This window comes from Loxodonta africana, chromosome 18 (assembly GCF_030014295.1).
Source record: "Loxodonta africana isolate mLoxAfr1 chromosome 18, mLoxAfr1.hap2, whole genome shotgun sequence".
In the NCBI taxonomy this organism is placed as follows: domain Eukaryota; kingdom Metazoa; phylum Chordata; class Mammalia; order Proboscidea; family Elephantidae; genus Loxodonta; species Loxodonta africana.
The window spans coordinates 61,872,651-61,889,404 of record NC_087359.1 but is presented as its reverse complement, the minus strand read 5'-3'; the positions used below and the strand labels follow the sequence as shown (position 1 = coordinate 61,889,404).

The following is a 16,754-nucleotide window of genomic DNA, read 5'->3' as shown; positions in this document are numbered from 1 at the left end:
GGCGAGACTGCTGTGATTTTTTCCCACTAGATGTATGGGGCGCACCTTTACCGGACATTCTTAGAATTCCTGATTCCAGGGGCACCTGGAATCCAAAAGAACACGGGACACAGAGCCCAAAGATGCAGGTTTAATTCCTTAGACAAGTCACTGAAACTCTCTGGATCTGAGTTTGCTCCTCTGTAAAATGGAGACAGCATTACCTATTCCCCAGGGTAGAGGTAAGGCTACAATAAAACGACCTGACAGTGTCTACTGCAATGCCTGGCATACAGCAGGTGCCCGAGGCACTGGAACACAGACTTTTTAACCTCCTTCCCTCCTGAAGATGAGAGAAGAAATCTGAACCAAGGTCTTCTGCTGGCTTGGCCAAGGAGTCTGTTGTCTAGCAAGATGATGAGCCTTGTCAAATGCTTAAGCAGTAAGTTCATGGCACAGCCTGGGCAGGTTGTATTGGGTGGGATTCAGAGGAGCCATCTATTCTGGGTGACGGGCTTCATGCTGGACCCCTCTCTTCCCCTAGAATCTGGTTTACTTGCTTATATGCCCCCCAGCTCCAGAACTAGGCAGAAGCGCCAAGGGAGACCCCTGGTACCAAGTGCACCACACAGGCCTGGTGTGGCGGCTTGTGTCCTGCAGTCACACATGCGGACCCTGGCCAACGCCGCATGGCTTTGAGAGCAGCTGCCCCAGCATGCCCACCTAAGCAGATGGTACATCTCCCATGGAAAGGCTGAGAATACAGGTCTGCCAGAGCATGTGCCTATCATGTGACAGTGCAACAAGGCAAGAAAACCACACCCTGAGACTAACTCGTCCTTCTCACTGGTTTGAAGCCCGGTGGTCACCATGGCAACAGGCTCCCGCTCCAGCCTGCCAGGCGGGGCTGATGCAATTCTCAGACAGTGTGCAGCTCCAATTCAGCTCACCCAGCTCTGTTCCCACTCAGGGGGCCAGCAAGTGAGGGAGAACAAATAGAGAGGGAAGAGATGGGCATACTGCCTACAGAAATCATTGCTCTGCCCCCCAAGTTCTACTCCCGTGGATCTGAGGGATGTGGGCCCCGAAATGAGGAATGGATCCCCCTCCCATCTCCCTAACGAAGGAGTTCTTGCTATAGTGAGTGGTTGACACTTCTGGAAGATTCATCTCCAAGGCCTTGGGAGATCTGGGGGAGGGGGAGACAAACTGCACCACGGGCCTCTACAACCACGTGGCTCCTTCTGTGACTGAGCTGCACCCCACCTTCCCCCAGCTCACAGGCAGCTCAGCTCTCAGAATTCAACAGGTGCAGCTTCCCAGTTCTCTGTTTAATTGTGCGCTCTGCCTTCATTGCATTAAAGAGTCATAAATCCCTGGAAGTTAAAATATCCCCATGATATTACTGAGCCCCATCCTCTCAGGTCTCCAGCCCACTCTGCAAGGTTCTCTGGCTGCTCTGGGGAATCTTATTCACTGGTTGGGGTAGGTGAGACAAGAGTCCTACAGAGATGATATCAGCCAAAATCCACCCCCACCTTCATGTTCCCCAACCTCATAGAATAAAAAAAATGCACTCAGAAAGGAGAGGGGCAAGCCACCTATTCCCACCACCATGTTCCCCAACCTCATAGAATAAAAAAATGCACTCAGAAAGGAGAGGGGCAAGCCACCTACTCCCACCACCCACCCACCCTCTGTACACACCCTAAGGGAACAGGGCAGGAAGCCATGCTGGGACCTGAGCCTGCAGTGCTAGTGTCCCTCTACAGCCTCCCGGCGCCTACCCATGGCTGCAGGGCTCTCCCTCCCAAGGCTGCTGTCCTGGTGAAGATTCCTCCAGTGCCAGGAATGTTTCCCTCCTGCAGGTCCCGCTCCCTGCTCCACCCCCGCAGCCACTTTCACCACCACATCAAAGGAATCCACCCAATCAGGAGCTGGGCCTCTGCACAAACAGCAGCTGCCCTGGGACCTTGCACCCTGCTGTGGAGACCTGCACTGGGAAGAGGTGATGTGCCTGCGCATGTGAGGTGTGCAGGTGGAGGGAGGGAAAGCACCCCTCTGAGGCTCCCTCCCCTGGGGGCCCTTGGGGAGCAGTCACATTGGGTTCTCCCAATGGTCACTCTGACAGATGTGGGAAATGATGAAATCTAAGGGCCACTTGAGAGGTGGTGTTCAGCTGTGGGATGTCCCAGTAACGCGTCCTGAGGGAGCCTTCAGGACAGCCAAGAGAAGATGGCACAGGTGGTAAACTGTTAGAGCTGCAGGTGGCTTCCCAGCCATATAGATCAACGGACTAGAATTGAGAGGCCAGAAGTAAACCCATACCGCTAAGGTCAACTGATTTTCAACAAGGGTATTAAGACCATTTGATGGGGGAAAGAATAGTCTTTCCAAGAAATGGTGCTGGGACAACTGGATAGCCACATACAAAACAATGAAGTTGGACCCCTACCTCACATCATATACAAAAATCAGCTCAAATGGATCAGAGACCCAAATGTAAGAGCTACAATTACAAAACTCTTAGAAGAGCATTGTTTAATGAGTACTGGGTTTCTGTTTGGGGTGATGAAAAACTTTTGGAGATGGGTAGTGGGGACGGTTGCACAGCCTGGTGAATGTGATTAATGTCACTGAATTGTACACTTAACTGGTTGCAACTGCAAATTTTTTGTAATACATATTTTACCAAAATAATTTTTTAAAAAATAGAAAAGAACAGGAAAAAAAAAACTTAGAATACATAGGGATAAATGTTTATGACCTTGGATTTGGCAAGATTCTTAGCTATGGCACCAAAAACACCAGCATCCAAAAAAAAAAAAGATAAATTGGCCTTTGTCAAAGTGAAAAACTTTTGTGCTTCCAAGGACACCATCAAGAAAGTGCAAAGACATCCAGAACAACTAGATGGTGCCCGGCTACCATCATGGACTGCCCTGACAGGGATCACAATGGAAGGTCCCAGACAGAGCTGGAGAATAATGGAGAACAAAATTCTCACTGAAAAAGAAACACCAGGCTTACTGGCCTAACAGAGACTGGAGAAGCCCTGGGAGTATGGCCCCCAGACACCCTTTCAGCTCAGTAACAAACTCATTCTTGAGGTTCACCCTTCAGCCAAATATTGGACAGGCCCATAAAACAAAACGAGACTAAAAGGGTACACCAGCCCAGGGGCAAGGACTAGAAGGCAGGAGGGGACAGGAAAACCTGTAATAGGGAACCCAAGTTTGAGAAGGGAAAGTGTTGACAAGTCGTAGAGTTGTTAACCAATGTCATAAAAAAACAATATGTGTACTAACTGTTTAATGAGAAACTAGTTGTAAACCTTCATCTAAAGTACAATTTATTAAAAATTTCTTTAAAGTAAAAGAAAAAAAGTGCAAAGACAACCCACAGAATGGGAGAAAATATTTGTAAATCATAATATTCACATAACCCCAGATAAGAGACTTGAATCTAGAATACATAAAGAACTCTCACAATTCAACAATGGGTAAAGGATCTGAATAGATATTTCTCCAAGGAAGACAAATGTGGTTCCCCTTCATTTAATTGACAGATATCCAGTGTGCACCTACTATGTGTCCAGGCACTGTGCCAGGCAACAGAAGCATAACTGGAAGAGCAAGTGATACAGCCTCTGCCCTCATGGGGCTTACATCAATGCACAGATAATGAATAGATTTCCTATGTGCCCTGTACACATATTAACTCAGTCCTCACAACAAAGCAGGTACTCCTAGAGCCCCCATTTTACAGATGATGAAACTGAGGCAGAGAGAGATCAAGTAACTAGCCCAAGAGCACACGGCTATTAAGTGGTGGGCCAAGAATCCCACCCAGGGCAGCCTTCTAGAAACTGTGCTCTGAATGACTAACGTGACACTGAGAGCATTATCAGAAGTAATGCATTCTACTGGGAGTCATGGAGGGCTGCTTGAGGGAGGTGATGGTGAGCTGGATTTGAAGGATGTCATCAGGCAAATGAAAAGGGAAGGAGGCTTGCAGAGGCCTGGGGCAAGAATCGACAGGGTGTTTGCGGAATGCTGAGGGGTCAGTTCCTAGAGCAGAAGATGTAAGTGGAAGGGGGTCAAGGGGAGGAAATGACCCTGCTGGAGAAGCCAGCAAGCCAGGCCCTCCAGGGTCTGAAGGCTATTCGAATCAGCAGGACTCTTCCCAGAGGGTAACGGGGAGCCATGGAAGGGTTTTAAGCAGGAGGGAGGCTTGATCTGATTTGGTTTTAGGGAAGCCCTAAGATAGCTGGAAGGGACTGCTGTGGGTCTGAGACTGGTGGTTCTGACTGACCAGATGTGGAGCAGGGAGGGGTGAGAGAAGAAGGCCCGGGGGCTTGTGGTGGACAGCAGTGCCCTGGGGAACACCTCATACCGTCGCCCTCCTTATTGGTGCCTTGTCTATAACAAGAATGGGGTAGGTTAGGTGTGCCATCAGATGCCGCTGGCCATCAAGGGACAGAAGGAAAAGGCGTTCATTAGAGGCATCGCATGCCTGGTCCCTGCATGACCCCCAGGCAAGACAAGAACCTGGTGGGGCCCAAATGAAGACACTCTTCCCCACCACCCTATGCCAGTGGGAAGGCACGTGTTGCAGGGTGCTGGCCATTGCCGAGAACTCCGTGTGGGAGTGTCTGGGCCTCTGACTGCAGCGGGCTCATGAATGGGGCAGTTCTAGGAATCGCACCTTGGAGCAGAAACCTGTTTCTGTCACAGGGGTAACAGTGTCCTGTGAGAAAATAAATGTTTCACGTTTTTCTTTTTTTTTTTAAAAAAAGGTCTTCTCAAGTTTCTGGCTGGGCAAGCAGGTGAAACGTGGGGCCAGATGCTGTGTAAAAAGCTTTGGTGAATTACATTATTTTTATTCTTCTCAACTACGGGATAGGTTTTATTATTATCCCCATTTTACGGATGAGTAAACTGAGGCACAGGGAGGTTAAATAACTTGCCCATGGCCATGTAAGTAATCAATGGGGTAGCAGGGACCTGACTCCAAAACCAGCACTTTATCTACCTCCAACTTCCTTTGAGTCTTTCGACCACTTACCAACATAGCCATCACGTCCAGAGACAGTAGCAAACTTAAGATAGAGTTCAGGCCCTCACGCACAGCCTGGCTTAGTAATAATAACAGCCTACACTTACATAATAAATTAACTCATTTTATCCTTACCCTATCCCATTATTTTTTTTTATGATTATCTCCATTTTACAGACAAGGAAATTAAGGCACAGAAGAGGTCAAAAGTCTTGCCCAAGGTCACATAGCTGCTGAGTGGTCAGGCTTAGAACCCAGGCAATCTGGCCCCAGACACTACCCTCTCCTTCTTGCTCCCTGACTAAATCAGGGAAGTTACAATACACATAGTTCTAACACGCCCTGGTCTGGTCTTCCAGGCCACAGCCCATGAAGTGCAGCAACTACAAGGACAAAGCCACAGCTAGAACGCAGCCCAGCAGGAGGAGGGAGACACCGACAATTGGGACAGATGGTAGGATGAGAACCGGCAGGCACAGTGGCCTCGAGCCACTGGGTGCACGGGCAGACGGTCCTGGTGTGAGCAGCAGCACCTGCCTGCCGGACCCAGAACCACAGGGCTACAGAGCTGGGCACACACTGGGGTGCGTTCACCCTTGTGTTATTTTAAATTGCAGGTCGGCCCCTTCATAGGTCATGGAATCAATATGGCAGGTCACCTTTTGGAACGGATTGGAAACGGATATTTTATCTACCGAGAGTAAGTCTTGTTTTATGAAGCTTTGTTTCACACACTCATACAGATTTGCCTACTGTGTTGCAGTGTAAACTGAATTTTGTCCACAAATGTAGGAGTAACATCATTGTTGCTAAGTAAGTTGTAGTTTATTCCTACAATGGAATTGTATGGGGCTTTGACAGCAAACAGGCTATGACTATAGGCAAGAACACAGAGGAGCCTCAAAAACATAATTTTAAGCAGAAATAAAGCAAGTCACAGAAAAATACTTATACTATGATTCTATTTATATAAGTTGCGGGCAAAGCCACACAGTTGTGTTATTTAGGAATACATCCACATGTAGTAAAACCCTAAAGGAGGAAATAATTAACACAAAATTCAAGGCAGTGGCTACCTGTGTCTGCAGGGGCGGTGGATACAGTGAGGCAGAAGTCCTCACTGGTTTCTCTCAGGCACCGAAAATTGTTCTCTTTATGCTTAAACCAAAAAAAAACCCAAACCCGTTGCCGTCAAGTGTGACTCATAGCAACCCTATAGGACAGAACGGAACTGCCCCATAGGGTTTCCAAAGAGACTGGTGGATTCAGACTGCCAAGCTTTTGGTTACTGTGCCACCAGGAAAAAAAAAAAAATCTGTTGCCATTGAGTGGGTTCATAGGTCAAGGGATCAAACTGGCAGGTTACCTGTTAGCCACCACGCCAATAGGGCTTCCTCCTGCTTTGTGCTTAATAGAAGGCAAAAGGATGTTCCTCTTGTTATTCTTGAAACTAAACCTAGACATTTTGTATATTCTTTTATGTGATCTGCTGCCTAAGTGGTGCAATTGGTGAAGCACTCGGCTGCTAGCCAAAAGGTTGGTGGTTTGAATCCACCCAGAGGTACTTAGGAAGAAAGGCCTGGCAATCTACTTTTGAAAGGCCACAACAAAAAAAAAAACAAAACCCACTGCCGTCGAGCTGATTCTGACCCTATAGGACAGAGTAGAACTGGCCCACTGGGTTTCCAAGGGGTAGCTGGTGGACTGGAACTGCCAACCTTTTGGTTAGCAGCTGAGCTCTTTAACCACTGGGCCACCAGGGCTCCCTCCCTCTTTATGCTTAATGAAGGACAAATGATGTTCCTCGTTAGTCTTCCAAAAGGTCAGAGCCATTGAAAATTCTTTGGAGCGCAATTCCATTCTGAAACACATGGGGTCGCCGTGAGTCAGAATTGACTCAACAGCAACCGGAATATGAATGAACGAGTAGGCCAACCCTTATGTTTTACAGATCAGAGCGCTTGAGGACCGGCCTAAGGTTCCCCAGACAGGGAGTGGTTACTTAGAATAAGAACCCAGATTTCCTGCCTCCTGGTTCAATGAAGGTCACCTTCATGGCCATGGCCCTGAGTTGCCCAGAAAAGGCCGAATTCTGTTCTGAGTATAGGGAACCAGGAACTCACAGTCCTCTGGGGAACAGCAGGGACCCTTTGTTTTTTTGTACCTCGGACCTGGACCCATGACAGTCCGGAGAAGCCAACAGACCCTTCTCTGAAGAATGTTTATAATGCATCAAAATACAAAGGAAACCAATTATACTAAAATGCTATTCTAGCCATGGGCTGAGTCCAAGAGAATTAAGCAAGCACTCCATAAAAGTCAGTGAGGGTTATTACCATTATTAGATGTTATTATTAGATGGTACTTGTATGTCCTTGGCCAGGGGTTAATGATGGTGATGAGGGCGACCCAGGGCCCACGCCTCGGAGTCTGGCCTTGTGGGAGCCATTCCAGGGCCTGGCTCAGCTGAGGGCAGGGCTCCTGTGGGCTGGTATCAAGGGGTACTGCCCCTGACCTGCAGGCTCCCATGAGCGCTGCTGCTGAGGGGCCGAAGTAGGGAAGGGGGCTGTCTAGAGAGGAGAGGTCCCTGGGGCTGAAAGGAGAGGGACTGCAGTAGGCCTGGCCTGGAGACAAGGAGGGAGCCTCAGTGGAGAACACAAACACCTCCCGGAACACAGCCCTGGTGTCCTGGGTCCATGCTGCCTCAGGTATTGTGAATTGCCAAAAGGCAGAAAGTAACATTTAATGGGTGCTTGTTATGGACCAGGCACTCTCCACATATACAGGATTTAATCAACTGTCAGCTTCCCAGTTACACCAAACCAAAACAAACAAACCAAACCTGTTGCCATTGAGACAATTCCAACTCATGGAGACCTCCATGTGTGCAGAGTACAAGTGTTCCATAGGGTTTTCAAGGCTGTGACCTTTTGGAAGCAGATTGTCAAGGCCTTTCTTCCAAGGTGCCTCCACATGGGTGCGAACCACCAACCTTTCAGTTAGTAGCCGAGCACTTAACCATTTGCACCACCTAGGGACTCCCCCATTGTTAAACCAAAAAAAAAAAACCCCACTGCCATCTAGTCAGTTCTGACTCATAGGACAAAGTAGAACTGTCCAAGGCTGCATATCTTTACAGAAGCAGGCTGCTATATCTTTCTCCCGCGATGCAGCTGCTGAGTTCATACTGTCGACTTTTCAGTTAGCAGCGGAGCACTTTAACCACTGCACCACCAGGGCTCCTTCCCATTACTCAATTCTCCCCCAAACTCCCCAGTCTGAGCATGGTGTCTGTTTCCTGCCAGACCCTGCCTGATGTAGCAGGAAGTAACCAAGTCAGGGACTCTGGTCTCCTAATGGATGAACCAGGGCCTCTCTCCCAGTAGCCTCCTAACAGGGTCTAAGGAGCAGCAACCCTTGGGGACTTGGGTGGAGGGGATGGGAAAAAAGGAAGATGGCAGAGAACTGAAAGGAGCTGGTAACAGGGGCAACAGGCAAAGCTCCTCGTCTCAGTTATCTCTTTGAATTAACCCGAGTTAACCTCAGGAAAGTGGAAAAGGGCCATAACACTGAGAAACTCGCCTGGGGGAGGCCTGTGGTGAGCAGAGGTGGGAAGATTTGCAATCTGGGCTTCAGGCCAAGCGGGGCTGCTGGTGTTATGCACATGAGCATTCTGGAAACTCTGACCTCTCTAGTCACAAGCCCTGGTCACCAGGGAAGCCCCTTGTGACAACAGGCTCTTGGATAGCTGCTGTTTCAGGGAACAGAGCTGGGATGGGGGGAGGTCAGCATGAGATGGCCTTGAGAGAGGGGGGCAGCCAAGACTTTGGGGAAGGGGCAAGGCCACCTGCTAATTTCCCAACATTCTCCCCCATTTATGTGCTCCTTGGCACAGGCATTGGGATTGGTGCTGAGACAGGGCTATTCAAGGTTTCCAGCTACTCTGGCCTCCACCCTCACCTCTGCTAGGAGTACGCAGTGGGGCAGCATGGCCAGACCCTGGGTGGCCAAGAGGAGCAAAGAAGTCTTCTCAGGGGGTGGGTCAGTGGCACATGGGTTTTCTTCCTTCTACTTTTATGTATTCTAATCCTCAATAACACAGTGCCTTCGTTTTATAAAAGAGATTCAACTCTGGGGAAATCACAAAGATTCCCAAGGAGAAGGAAGATGTCACATTGTGGCATGATGATTTGTGATTTAGTACGTCTTGGATGGACCAGGAATTAGGACTTGTAGGTGTGGACCTCACACAGGCCTGGACCCCAAGCCCATCGAGGGATGCTCACTTTATACAGTATCTCAGCAAACAGGAAGGTGCTGGGGTCGCTTGCACCTGGTGACATACTGGTCTCCACAAGTCAGGGGTGTGGACAGGAAGATATAACCCCAGTGTGAGCTTCTATGCCTGGCTGAACCCTGTCTCCATGCAAGGATCTCAGGGAAGTCAGGAAGGCACAGCTTCTGCTTTGTGAAACCATCCCTGTAGGTTTCCATGTCCTTGACCTTAAAGAAACTTTACATTCATTCATTTACTGTGGCAGTTGGTAGGCAAGTTGCAGTATAGTGTCTTGGTTAAGAGCAAGATGCAGGGGCCAAATTTGCCTGCGTTCAAATCTCAGCTTTGTCACTTCCTAGTCATGTGTCCTTGTGCAAATTACTTACCTAATCTGTGTCTCAGCGTTCTCATCTGTAAAGTAGGGATACTAAGTGTCTTCTCAGTGTTGTGAAGAATAGGGGAGTTAATCTATACAAAGTACCTGAACAGTGAGGGACACACAGCAAATATGAGGTAGGCACTAGTATTACCACTGACATCTTTCCATGAATCACGTCATAATTTCTGGTGCCAAATGTATAAAAATAATCTCAATATTTCTGTGACACCACTTAATCTTAAAATGTCTTTATTCAGCTTGGCCTCTGGTGACCAGGGGGTGGCACAGAAGAGAGAGAGAAGGAATGAAATGGGCATGGAACATCTAGCTGGGTCCCTTGCAAAGTGTTACAGACAAACCATTTAATCCGGTGGTAGGGATGCCAGATAAAATGCAGGACACCCAGTTAAATGTGAACTTCGGATAAGCAACAAATAAGTTTTTAGAATAAGTATATCCCAAATACTGCATGGGATGTACTTGTGCTAAAATAGATATTTGTCGTTAACCTAAAATTCAAATTTAACCATTTTTATTTGTTAAATCTGGCAACCCTATCAGTGGGATTGGTATGGTTGTTTCCATTTTATAGATGAGGAAAATGAAGCTCAAAGAGTCTGGGTACATTGCCTGAGATTACTGTCCCAGCAGGTACTCAAAGGCCATATTCATTGTCAGCAGCATGCTGCCTCCCTCAAGCTGCACTCCTGCCTTCAGGAGAGTGGTGCCAGGTCCGGGGTCTTGGGTCTCAGCCACCTGCCTGTACATGCTTCTCAGGGCCTGGTGAAGAGAGCCTGCACACAGAAGAGCCAGAGAGAGGGAGCTATAGCTCCCCAAAGCAGCACACCAGGGAGCCTTCCTGTGGGAGAGTGTGGGCGGCCAGGCAGGGGGAAGACTTGCCAGTGGAGGCTGCAATCAGCCAGGGCGGCACCCACAACCCTTCCGGGAGCCACCCCTGCCTGGGGCTGGGACCTGAAGCTGGAGGCAGAAAACCCAGGAAAAAACTCAGGAAGCAAAAGAGGAAACCCCTCAGGAAGTCCTGAAATATTTCTACAGAGAGAGAAACCATTAAAGTGAGCACAGCTCTCAGAGTACTCACTGGGGGGGGGGGGGGAGGCAGGGGGACCCCTCTGAGTGCAGGGCCCCGACCACAGCACCCCAGCAGCCCTGGCCTGGCTCACCAGGCCCCCTCCCCAGAGCTCAGGCAGGAGGGTCTCAGGCAGGAAGGTCTCAGGCCTCCCCAGAGTACCCCGCACACAGCTCTCCTGGGAAGGGCCTCCACCACTACTCTCCCCAGCTCCAAGGGAGAATTTCACTTCAGTCATTCTCAGCTCTTTTTTTACTCAGAGGTGCCAAGTCACCTGATTCCACACCTCTGCAAAGCCAGGGACCATGGCTGACCTAGGCTGTGAGCAGAGCCAGGGAAGCCATCCAGAAATCTCTGGAGGGTTTCTCTCCATGGCCAAGACTCTAGGTCTACAGCCGATTCCCCAGTCTGAGATTTCCCACGGAGGCAACATTCAGCCTCATCCTCACCTATGGTGTCTGGGGACCTGTGAAGACATCGGTGTGCCCAGATGGTTGGAGTGTGTTTGGGAGTGTCAGGAAGTGAGGAAGGAGGGGGGTTGGAGCCAATCTAAGGCTTCCAGGCTTTCTAAGGAGTTTAGATTTCACCCTGTGGGCAGTAGGGAGGGAGGTGCTAGACTGGTGAGTGAGTAACTCAGTCAGACCCTTCTGGATGATGGGTGTTATAGGAGTCTCATCCTTGCTAGTCAATGGCTCTTAGAGGCCCAGAATCTGAGGCCTCGCCCAGATTACAAGATGCCTCAGGCAAGGCCCTGAGTTATGGCTGGGGCAGAGGGAAGATGCCTCAGGTGAGGCCCGTTACGGCTGGGGCAGAGGGGATGACGGATTTGATCTCCCCAACATCCTTTTCTGGATCTCCTTCTACCCTCCTCATGCACAGTGCCACCTTCCCTCTCATCCCCCACCCCGCCGTCTGATTCTTCTAGGTGACCCTCAGAAGTCTTCCTTTTCTCACATCCCCTCAACCAATCACAAAGTATTTGTAGAGCTCCCAGGGGCTCAGTATTGGACTGGGTGTTCTGGGAAAGGATGACGTAGGTAAGGTGGCCAAACTGGACTTGGCAAGCTTTTCAAAAATGCAGATGCCCGGGCCCTACTCCCAGAGGATCTTCTTCAGAAAGCCCTTCTGATGAAGAGCTCAGGCAAAGAGTTCAAGCATCCAGACAGATCTAGCGTTAGAGCTCAGCTCTGTCCCTTAAAAGGTTGCATAAACTTAGGAAAGCTTTTTAAACTCTAAAACAAAAACAGCTGTCCAATCAACTCCAACTCATGCCAAGCCCATGTGTGTCAGAGTAGAACTGTTCTCCACAGGGTTTTCAGTGGCTGGGGTTTCGGAAGTAGATCAGGCCTTTCTTCAGGTACCCCTGGGGTAGACTCAAACCTTCAACCTTTTGTTAGCAGCCCAGAGTGTTAACCCTTTGCAACTTAACCTTGCTAGAGTCTTGAAAAAAAGGTTTCCTCCACCAGAAAAATTAGGATAATAATAGCTGGGACCTCAGTGGGTGGTGGAAGATTAAATGGGATATTGTTTGTAAAGTGCTTAAGACAGTGTCTGGCACCCTATAAATGGCAGCCTTTGTTATTCTTAATGCCTCTAAGGAGTTTAGAATCTGGCAGGGAAGAAAAGGCAACGAGCTTCAAATACAATGTAGGTAAACACAATAAAACAATAGAAAAAAAGTGCTGAATGCTGTAGCCCAGAGCAAGCAGCGTTAAGAGTTCTGAGCTGGGGGGAGGGGGCATCTCCCTGGGGGAGTTATAATCAAGCCTGTTAAGCTTCCTAAAGAGGTGGTGATATTTAAGCTGAGCCTTGAAGCCAGGCAGTTCACCAGAGCAGAGGTTTGCTGTAGAACTGCGAGGAGTCGTGCTGGCTAGAGCAGGGTGAATATGGGATGCTGGGAAATCAGAACGGAGAGTGAGAGGGTCACAGAGCATGGAGGATTTTGAAGGTAGTTTGGGTGGGATGTGTTGGGAAAGAAAACCTCCCACAGAAGGTTCTGGATAAGGCAGAGGCTAATGGAAGTGGGTTTGGTGTATCCACAGCCCACTGGAAAGGAAATGGTGCCTCCTGTTGGGTAAGAGACTTGAGGATATTGCAGGCAGGCACTACAGGCACAAGAGCCTGGCTGTGGGAGTAGCTGACCTGACACCACAGGGTCCCCAGGCCAGAGACTGCTCTTTTGACATCAAATTTGTGTCCCATCCTTCCTTTGCAGGGAGCTTTGGTTTCATAAGGCTTCTACACCAAAAGATGGCATATAGTGCCCAGTGGCCCATCTAAGTGGGCACCATCCAGGCCTCCCAAAGGGGAAATGTTTGGTCAGGAGCTGCCATGGGGTCTGCAAAATGCTTGTCGGCCTAAATCAAGGGAAAGCAGCCTCTTCCACATGGCTGGGTGCCACACCAGCTGGTCTCTCATTAACCCTATCAATGATGCACTAGAAAATTAACAACCAAGGGGTTCTGCTCCATTAACACGAAAGCTGGCCCTTCAGGGGGTGAGGTGGTTTTGTCTAGACACATTCACCAAGACCATATGTCTGGCATGCCCCACATAGAGGAAGTCACCATCGAAGACCAATTACATGCCCACTCCCTCTCCTCATTCTTAAAATGAGGATAACAACTTTTCACAGGTTTACTGTGAGGATATAAGATCATGAACATGAGAAAACTAGCTCAAATCTGGTACCCATCAGGTTTCCAATCAATTGGTTTGCAATTTTTACTTTTACTGGGAAATGGGTTCAGAAGAGGTGTGGCCAGAATCTAGAACTACACAAGGGCCTGACTTGGTTTGGGGTCCACCGTCAGTCTTCTATGAGTGGCTGCTGGGGCCTGCTACCCAAAGGGTGGTCTCTGAAGCTGCAGCATCTGGGAGCTTGCTATAAATGCAGAATCTTGGGCCCACCCTACTAACAAGATCCCCAGGCTATTCAAATGCACATTAGAGCTTGAGAAGCACCACTCTAGTATACTTGGCTCTAGGAGAAAGCCACCACGTCCTTTCCTCTCCCTACCTCCACCACAGGAAACAAGAGGCTCGGGATTCTGCGTAGATGCAGGCCCCTGATTCCTTTGATTAGCACCTGCCTGCTTACCATACTACATTAAATTAAACTCAATCACATGTCGAGAAAAGTATTCTACATTCCTTTCAATCTTTCCTATTACTGATGAAGCAAGAAAAGTCTCTGGTATTCTTGTTAGCTGCCATGGAGTCAGCCCTGGACTCATGGCTACCCACTTCCAACTCAGGCAACCCCAAGCACAAGGGAACTAAACACTGCCTGGGCCTCCACCAGCCCCATGATTGGTTTCAGATTGGATCGTTGTGATCCATAGGGTTTTCACTGATTTTTGGAAGTAGATCATCAGGCCTTCGTAATTCCCCTATCCTCCATCTTCCCCCACCTCTTTGTAATTTTTTTTTTAATTGGGTACCTTTTTTTATTTGGGTAAAATAGATATAACAACACACTTGCCATTTCATCTAATTTTACATGTACAACTCAGTGACATTAATTACATCCACCATGCTGTGCAACCATTTCCACTAAATTTTTTCATCACCCACAACAGAAACTCAATACCCCTTAAGCAATAACTCCCCATTTCCTCCTCCCACCCACCCGTGGTAGCCACTAATGAACTTTGCTCTCTATGCATTTGCCTAATACTATATATTTCCTGTATGTGGAATTATACAATGTTTGTCCTTTTGTATCTGACTTCTTTCACTCAACATAATGTTTTCAAGGTTTAGCATACATGCCACAGCACGCATCAGAATGCCATTTCTCTTTATGACTGAATACTATTCCACTGTATGGCTATACCACATTTTGTTTATACATTCTTGTAGACAAGTGAAGGGACACTTGACTCTGTAAGAAGGAAACAGGAGGCTCAGGCTTAGAGCTTTCCAAGGGCAACAGTGTATAAGAATTTAATAACTCTGCATAGTTTTCACTGCAGTCAACTGGAAGGTAACTATTTATTACAAATGATACAGTTTTCCATTAGTTTCCTTTCTAAATAAGTTATATTTTAAACAACCAGTCAATTGGAAGAAAAACATTAAGTCCATAATAACAGAAGTGTGTGAATATGGCAGAAGTCCTAACAGTGCTACATTAATGACTGCAGTTCGGTAAATTCTATTCCCTACAGCTTACCCTTTGAGATCATCTTGTCCAGCATTTTTCTTATTGCAGGTCATGAAATCACTGTTGAAGGTCATGACGGGCCCTTTTTTTTCTAATGGAGTGGACTGGAACAGAAGGCTATAAACCTATGAGTGCATCGCACACATTATAGGGTAAATATTGTTTTAGGAAATGTGTTTCAGTTCTGCCCGTCCTGGCTTACAATGTAAATGTATTTCTTACTGAGGCACAGCAAACACTGGAAGAGGGAGGGGGCTGGGACGGCAGATTCCAGAACTGAAATTCCACATTTGCCCCTCACCCCCAGCCCCACACACATACAGGAAGATAAGGGACTGAAGGGGACGGCTAATGGGTCCCTACACCCAGTCAAGCCGGAGTTCCTAAAAATGCCCACAGACTCAGCAAATGATGTAAGCACCCACTGAAATTTTAAGTGGCAAGGAGAAAGGAAGAGAATGGAGTTGGGGAGCTCCCCTTCTCCCCACCTTTACCTTCTGCTTTAGTTCTCAGCACAGGGCAGTTTTTCACACCCCCCCCCCCCCCCACTATCATGTCCCAAAAAATTCTTTGTGCAAGGAGTCCTCCAATCTTGTTCTGGCCTTTCTGGCCTCAGCCAAAGGGTAGTGGTGGCGGTATCTGCTGAGCCATATGCCCCAAGCACAGGCATCCCCAGGAGGACTGGCCTCCAAGCAGGGCTCTTTGGGGTCAGGTCCTAGTGGGTGTGAAGAGTGAGCTACCTCGTCATTAACATGCTGTGCGTGGGTGAGTTCAAACACAGCAGCCGGATCTGTAGCCCGACCTGCCCTGGGCCTCGGCAAAGGACCTTGGTGTTCGGTGGCCTGATTTATGGCTGAGGGCTCTATTTTCCTTTTGAAACCATAGAGGTGAATTCAAAAAAAGCCCCAAGAGCTGGGCCAGCACTCTTTGGCTCTGCCAAATTCTCTCTTCCTCTCCGTCCAACTTCCTTGTCCTCTGGCCCTGTTCTGCTCTGGAAACATGCCTCTTGCTGCCACCCTCCCCCCACCCCCAAGGTCTATTCTCTCTCCTTCCCCTTCCCTTTTTTTTTTAAAATAACCATCCCTTCTTGCCAATAATCCCAGGGGCAAGGTAATGCTGGGTCATGGGCCTCCAAGTGCCATGGGGAGGATTCCCTTGGCCCTACCCCTTGGGATGAGGCAACCCAGTTTTTTGTTTTGTTTTAATATTGTGCTTTAAGTGAAAGTTCACAAATCAAGTCAGTCTCTCATACAAAAATTTATATACACCTTGCTATATACTCCTAGTTGCTCTCCCCCTAATAAGACAGCACACTCCTCTCTACCCTGTATTCCCTGTGTCCATTCAGCCAGCTTCTGTCCCCCTCTGCCTTCTCATCTCCCCTCCGGATAGGAGCTGCCCACATAGTCTCATGTGTCTACTTGAGCCAAGAAGCTCACTCCTCACCAGTATCATTTTCTATCCCATAAAAAAAAAACATAGTTCAGTCCAAATCCCTGTCTGAAGAGTTGGCTTCAGGAATGGTTCCAGTCTTGAAAGGCAACCCAGTTGTGGTGAGCACTTTCAGTGCACTGCATGCCTTGGGAGGAACCAAGACACAGTCTTCACAGTTGTCATTCTAACTAGAGATGAAGGAGATCAGTCAACCTCTGGGAAACACTGGCTGCCAAGGGGCCTTTGCTGGCACTGCTGTGAAAGGCAAGGGGGGCGGAGTGTGGGAGAAGCGGCACAGTCTAGAGTAAGGCCAACCTTGTGTTTAATCTGGGCTGTACTCTACCTCCACGACCCTGAATGAATTACTTAACTT

At 48.4% G+C, this 16,754-nt stretch overlaps 1 protein-coding gene and 1 pseudogene across 3 annotated transcripts in view; one reads left to right on the top strand and one right to left on the bottom strand.

Moving 5' to 3' along the window:
- Positions 1-16,754, bottom strand: part of ABR (ABR activator of RhoGEF and GTPase) — a 204,874-nt gene that overhangs the window by 130,491 nt on the left and 57,629 nt on the right. The gene's annotated exons all lie outside the window — the stretch shown is intronic.
- On the top strand, positions 3,914-4,655 carry LOC111752524 (large ribosomal subunit protein uL14m-like; annotated as a pseudogene).